Here is a 7,097-nt window from a genome sequence, read left to right as displayed (position 1 = left end):
CTCCGTCCATGTCTAGGAAGGTGAACATCCAAACTGGCTAGGCTCCCACCAAGCCGGAACATGAAGTAGGATCAAAACCCCTTGCCATTGAACTTGGCTTCTCATCAGTCCTCATTGTTCACCATGATCAGAGAGTCCGGTTTTATCCCATGCTTTTTCAGTCACAGTCCAGCTGGCCTTGGTGAGCTCCCAATAGATCAGCCCCCTTGCAGGCAGGTATCTTGAGTTCCAGGCCAACCTGGTCTACAGAGCAAATCCCAGGACAACCAGGGCTATGCAGAGAAACCCTATCTTGAAAATAATAATAATTAATAATAATAATTATTATTATTATTATAAGCTTACAGTGTTGGCCTCTGACTGACTGGCATTTGGGGAGTTAAGATTTCAGGAGCCTTCCTTCCTACCATTTCATAAATCATGAGTTGATCACTGTTCCCGTAGAGAACAAACAATCAGACTTAGGCTTCGCTCACTTCTGGGAACCTGGAAGTTTAGCAAATGCTCCTGTGATTGGCCTCCTCTGGGCACTGACTGAAGATGTTTCATAAGCGTCATCATAACTCAGTGCTGCAGAAGGTGAGTAATTCTATGTGGCCTGACTGAAGGAGAATCCTGAATCTGCCTTGTATTTTCTTCCAGACACCATTTCCTTTTGTTAATTCTCCTTTTACTATAATAAACATGACCACAGGGAAATATTGAATCATTTGAGCCCTAGTGAATCATCAGAACTAAGTGTCTTAGTTAGGGTTTCTATTGCTGCAATGAAACACCATGACCAAGTTTATTTGGTTTATTTGGCTTACACTTCCATATCACTGTTTATCATCAAAGGAAGTCAGGACAGGAACTCAAACAGGGCAGGAATGTGGAGGCAGGAACTGATGCAAAAGCCATGGAGGGTGCTGCTTACTGGCTTGTTCAGTCTGCTTTCTTTCTTTTTTTTATTGATTTTTATTGAGCTCTACATTTTCTCTGCTCCCCTCCCTGCCTCTCCTCTCCCCCAAGGTCCCCATGCTCCCAATTTACTCAGGAGATCTTGTCTTTTTTTTTTTTTGTTTTTGCCAAAAAGAATACTTTTATTAAAAAAAAAAACGGTGAACATTAGGGTTAAAATTCTCAGCACCCACAACCAGGAAACTGGAGACTGGCCCCCTCAGAAGCCTGGAGGCTCCCACTGCAGACTTCAGGAACCGGCGCTGAAGGGTGCTCACAGGGGGAGATCTTGTCTTTTTCTACTTCCCATGTAGATTAGATCTATGTAAGTCTCTCTTTGTGTCCTCATTGTTGTCTAAGTTCTCTGGGATTGTGATTTGTAGGCTGATTTTCTTTGCTTTATGTTTAAAAACCACTTTTGAGTGAGTACATGTGATAATTGTCTTTCTGTGTCTGGGTTGCCTCACTCAAAATAATGTTTTCTAGCTCCAACCATTTTCCTGCAAACTTCAAGATGTCATTATTATTATTATTATTATTATTTTGCTGTGTAGTAATCTACTGTGTAAATGTACCACATTTTCCTTATCCATTTTTCGGTCGAGGGGCATTTAGGTTGTTTCCAGGTTCTGGCTATGACAAACAAAGCTGCTATGAACATAGTTGAGCACACGTCCTTGTAGCATGATTGAGCATCCTTTGGATATATACCCAAAAGTGGGTATTACTGGGTCTTGAGAAAGGTTGTTTTCTAATTTTCTGAGAAATCACCACACTGATATAGAATATTCCATCCAGGGGGCTGGAGAGATGGCTCAGCTATTAAGAGCACTGGCTGCTCTTCCAGAGGTCCTGAGTTCAATTTCTCAGCAACCACATGGTGGCTCACAACCATCTGTAATGAGATCTGTTGCCCTCTTCTGGCCTGCAGGCATACATGTAGGCAGAACATTGGACACTAAATGAAAAAAAAAAAAAAGAATATTCCATCCAAACAGAAAAGAATATACCTTCTTCTCAGCACCTCATGGAACCTTCTCAAAAATTGACCACATACTCAGTAACAAAACACACCTCAACAAATACAAAAAATTGGAATAACCCAACATACCTTATCAGATCATCTTGACTTAAAACTAGAAGTCAACAGCAATACTAATTCCAGAAAATCCACAAACACATGGAAATTAAACAATGCTCACCTGAATCATCAATGGGTCAAGGAAGAAATAAAGGGAGAAATTAAAGACTTCCTAAAAATCAATGAAAATGACCACACAACATACCCAAATTTATGAGACACAATGAAAGCAGTGTTAAGAGAAAAGTCCATAGCACTAAATGCTTACATAAGGAAGCTGGAAAAACCCCACACTAGTGAATTAACAGAACATTTGAAAATTTTAGAACAAAAAGAAGCAAATTTACCTAAGAAAACTAGATGGCAGGAAATAATCTAAGTGAGAGCTGAAATCAACAAAATAGAAACAAAGAAAACAATACAAAGAACCAATGAGACAAAGAGTTGGTTCTTTGAGAAAATCAACAAAATAGACAAACCTTTATCCAAACTAACCAAAAGGCAGAGAGAGAATATCCAAACTAATAAAATCAGAAATGAAAAGGGGACATAACAACAGACATGGAGGAAACACAGAGAACCATCAGGTCATATTTTGAAACCCTGTACTTCACAATATTGGAAAATGTAAAGGAAATGGACAACTTTCTAGATAAATATCACTTACCAAAATCAGTGGGCTTTCTTTTTTTTTTAAAAAAAAATATATATTTATTTATTATGTATACAATATTCTGTCTGTATGCCTGCAGGCCAGAAGAGGGCACCAGATCTCATTATAGATGGCTGTGAGCCACCATGTGGTTGCTGGGAATTGAACTCAGGACCTTTGGAAGAGCAGGCAATGCTCTTAACCACTGAGCCATCTCTCCAGCCCCCAGTCTGCTTTCTTAATAGAACCCAGGACTACCCACAATGGGCTGGGCCCTGTCCCACAATCACTAATATCAAGAAATACCTTATAGGCCTGACTGCAGCCTGTTCTCATGGAGGCATTTTAACATTTTAATTAAGGTTCCCTCCTCTCACATGACCCCAGCTGTGCCAAGTCGACATAAAACAGTCCAGCTCACTGACGAATAGTATTTACCTGGCGTGTCCCAAGAAATGATGTTCTCCAGAGTCAGAAACGGTTGGCAGTAGAAGTGGGGACAGTGAGGTTTACTATAAGGAAATAGTTCACATGATCATAGAGACTAAGAAGCCCAACGTCTGCAGTCAGCAAACTGCATGGTAGGATTCCATTCCAAACAAGGGCAATAAAACTGAGCTGTGATTTCAGTCAGTTTGGGAACGGAGGGCCAGTGCCCCAGGTCAAAGAATCAAGTGGAGAGGAGAAAGAACCTAGTCTGTTCAGGGCTTTACTGGGTTACAGGAGGCCCACAAACACATTGTCCAGACACAAACTCAAGTATCTTGGATCTCATAGTCCAGTCGATACACAAAATTAACTGTCAGAGGGAATGGGATTGGGAAATCCCATGCAACCATACTTCGGCTTTAGTTCTGTATGGACTAGAAAATTAGCTGTCTCCATTGTCGTGGTTTGAATGAGAATAACCTCACCGGCTCCTAAGGTTGACTATTTGTCTCCAGTCGGCGATGCTCTTTGCAAAGGATGCAAGCAAAGCTTGCCTGAAAATGTGCTCTGGGAACAGTCTTTGCCGTTTTAAAAGACTCCTGGCATTCACAGTGTGCCTTTCTTGGCCTCCTGCTTTGGATCAAGATGTGATCTCTCAGCTGTTGATGATACCACACCTTTGCTCTACCATCACGAACTCTTATCCACCTGAAACTGTAAATGAAATTAAAGGCTTTCTTTTCTAAGTTTTCTTGGCCGTGGTGTTTTGTCACAGAGTAACAACATATCTAGCTGTCAGGTCTTCCCAACAGAAGTCTTGCTCTATTAATAAACTGGATATACCTTTTCCTACCTCGGATAGTTCTGAGTAAACAGGAAAATGTTTGCTTCACAGACACTGCTAAAGAAAGGAGTCATGAGATAAGCAGGTGTAGCAGAATGTATGGCATAAGCAGTGGGCAGGAGCTGGATCTTGCAGGCCATGTTAGCAGCTCTGAATTTTGTTCAAAATGCAATGGATGGGAGGTCCCTGAAAGTTTGGAACCAGGCTTGGTGTGCAGGGAGCACTTGCCCTGTTACTGAGCATATTATCACCAGGATGCCCTGTCAAATTCAATGTGGCTAAAATCAAAATCAGCTGTCTTTCTTCTGTTCTATGTAGACTAGGAAATTCAATTCTTGTTCCTATTCTTTGTTTGCTCTGTTGCCTTTTTCTTTTGTATTCACTACCAAGCGGATTATTTCACAGAACCCACTCTTTTCTAAACTGACACAATACAGAAGATTAAATAAATACACAGAAATTGCTTAGTATATGCCTAGAATATAAAAAACCTTATTAAAAACTGAGTTGTAAAAGCCAGGCATGGTGGCACACACCTGTAATCTTTAATCCCAGCACTTTTAGTGAGGCAGAAGGATCAGAAATTCAGGGTCATCTTTGTCTGAATAATATTTAAGGCTAGCCTGAGATACAAGATCCTGGGTATGTGTGTGTGTGTGTGTGTGTGTGTGTGTGTGTGTGTGTGTGTGTATTGATAGCTATTACATTTAGGCTAGAAATTGGAGATTAATGAGCAAAAAAAGTATTTTTATTGAAAAAAATTAATTTGGACCACCTCCCCCCACCCCAGGATTTTTTATTCTTTTTTTGAGACAGGCTGGTCTGGAACCATGTCGTACAGGCAGACCAGCCTTGAACTCACAACAGTCCTGTCTTAGCCTCCTGCTTCTGTTAGGTCTAGGGTTGTTTTGGGTTGTTTTGTTTTAGACAGGGTTTCTCTATGTAGCCCTGGCTCTCCTGGAACTTACTCTACAGACCAAGCTCTGCCTGCCTCGTGCTGGGATTACAGGCATGAGCCAGCACCACACAGCTGGGTCTAGGGTTCCTAAGGCATCTCCTCGAGTTATCTGCCTTCTAGCCTTTTCACCTCCTGCCTAACAGACTCAAGCATTTGCTGTTATATAAGTATACCTTCTGGTTTGCCCTCTTATCGCTTTCCTCTTGCTAGAAACCCTCTTTGCATTCATTCTATTCTTGGAGGCCCAGTTGATCAAAACCTTTAAACTCATGTATGCAGCAAGAGCTTGTTTAGTGCCTGCTGTGCACTAAGAACTAGATGCTTAGGATATAAGACGAAGGTCATGCTCTCACAACAGATCTGGCAGTGGTGCAGATAAACAGACTGTGTGCCTCAATTAGGGCATTACATACATACATTACATACCTTTTACTTAAGTACCACCTCAGGGGCTGTGTGTCCTACCCGAAATCCTTATTCTGTAAACAGCACTTTACACTAATATTCCAGATTTTTTTTATATTGGGAACTATTAAATTGCCAAAGGGCAGTAGAAACTATTTAAACAAATAAACAAACTGGGCCTGACTCAGGGAGCAAAAGTGTTTGTGTGTTTGTTGTATAAGCCTGACAACCTGACTTGGATTCCCAGATCCCATAGGAGAGAATAAACTCCCAAATATTGTCCTCTGGTCTCAACATGCACACACAAATCTGAACTCACACATACATAAAGAAAATAATACATACACAGAAAACAAGTGTTTTGTGCCTACTTGTCCAGTACTCCATTGAGAACCACTGAAGGTTAAAGATTACCTTTACTCTCAAATGGTTAAAAAAAAAAAAAAAGAAAAAGAAAAAGAAAGAAATATAGAAAGAAAGAAAGAAAATTCTCCCAATAGGCCTACTTTTCTGATCTGGACAGTGCTACAAACACAGGCCCATGCTGGCCATGCTCAGGCCTCCTAGAGCCTTCATTTAATTGACCCATTCATCATTCAGTAATGAGTTGTTTAATCTTCATGATTTGTGTATTTACTAAAGATTTATTTCCTGTTCATTTAAAGTTTTACTCTATTGTAGTCAGATAGGATACAAAGAGTGACTTCAATCTTTTTAAATTTGTTTTGTGTCCCAAGATATTGTATTACACATTTTCATGTGCTGCTGAGAGGAATACATATTCTTTGGTACTTGAGTAGACCATTCTGTATATGTCTGTTATTGATGTATGATGTCAATTCTGATGTTTCTTTGTTTACTTTTTGTCCAGATAACCTGTCTATTGGAGAAAGTGGAGTGTTGAAATCACCTACTATTAATGAATTGGCATTAACCTGTGTCGTTAAATCCAGTAGTACAATTTTTTTTTAAAGATTTATTTATTATGCATACAACTTTCTGCCTCCATTTATACCCGCACACCAGAGGAGGGCGCCAGATCCCTTTACAGATGGTTTGGAGCCACCATGTGGTTGCTGGGAATTGAACTCAGGACCTCTGGAAGAGCAGACAGTGCTCTTAACCACTGAGCCATCTCTCCAGTCCCAGTAGTACAATTTTTATGAAATTGGGTAAAAACAAAATAAACAAAAAGAACGTAGGGCCGCTGGGCAGTGATGGCGCACACCTTTAATCCTAGCACTTGGGAGGCAGAGGCAGGCGGATCTCTATGGGTTCGAGGCCAGCCTAGTCTAAACATCAAGTTCCAGAACAGCTAGGACTACACAGAGAAACCCTGTCTCGAACCCTTCCCAACCCTCCCAAAATAATGTAGGCCCTTGGAGTTCAGGTGGTGACTATACTGATCCCCTCAGCTTTAGTTCCATAAACATAAACAGGGCAAACCACATGTAGAACCGTGTTATCTGGACAGCGTATTGTGCACTCTAAAAGATGAATACAAACAACAAGAAAGAGAGGGTAAGAGTACCTACTGTGTTATATACTGAGATAGTTTCTTATCTCATTAAGGACTTACATTACCTATGTCACTTGGATTAAGGGAAGTGTTTGGTCCTTGCACCCCTGTATAAGAATACAGACATTTCAGACATTTAAACAAACTTCTGAAAGAGAAGCAAGCAGTTCGAGATAAAGATCTTTTTGAAAAAACAAAATCACGATTTGATAACTGAAAAAAGAAAAATGAGCGTAAGTAAGAGTTCAAAGAATCAGAAAAGAGGCACAC

The sequence above is a fragment of the Alexandromys fortis genome, unplaced genomic scaffold (genome assembly GCF_014885135.2).
Source record: "Alexandromys fortis isolate MF-2015 unplaced genomic scaffold, M_Fortis_MF-2015_v1.1 scaffold_292, whole genome shotgun sequence".
NCBI classification, from domain to species: domain Eukaryota; kingdom Metazoa; phylum Chordata; class Mammalia; order Rodentia; family Cricetidae; genus Alexandromys; species Alexandromys fortis.
Note: the sequence above shows the minus strand (reverse complement) of the source record.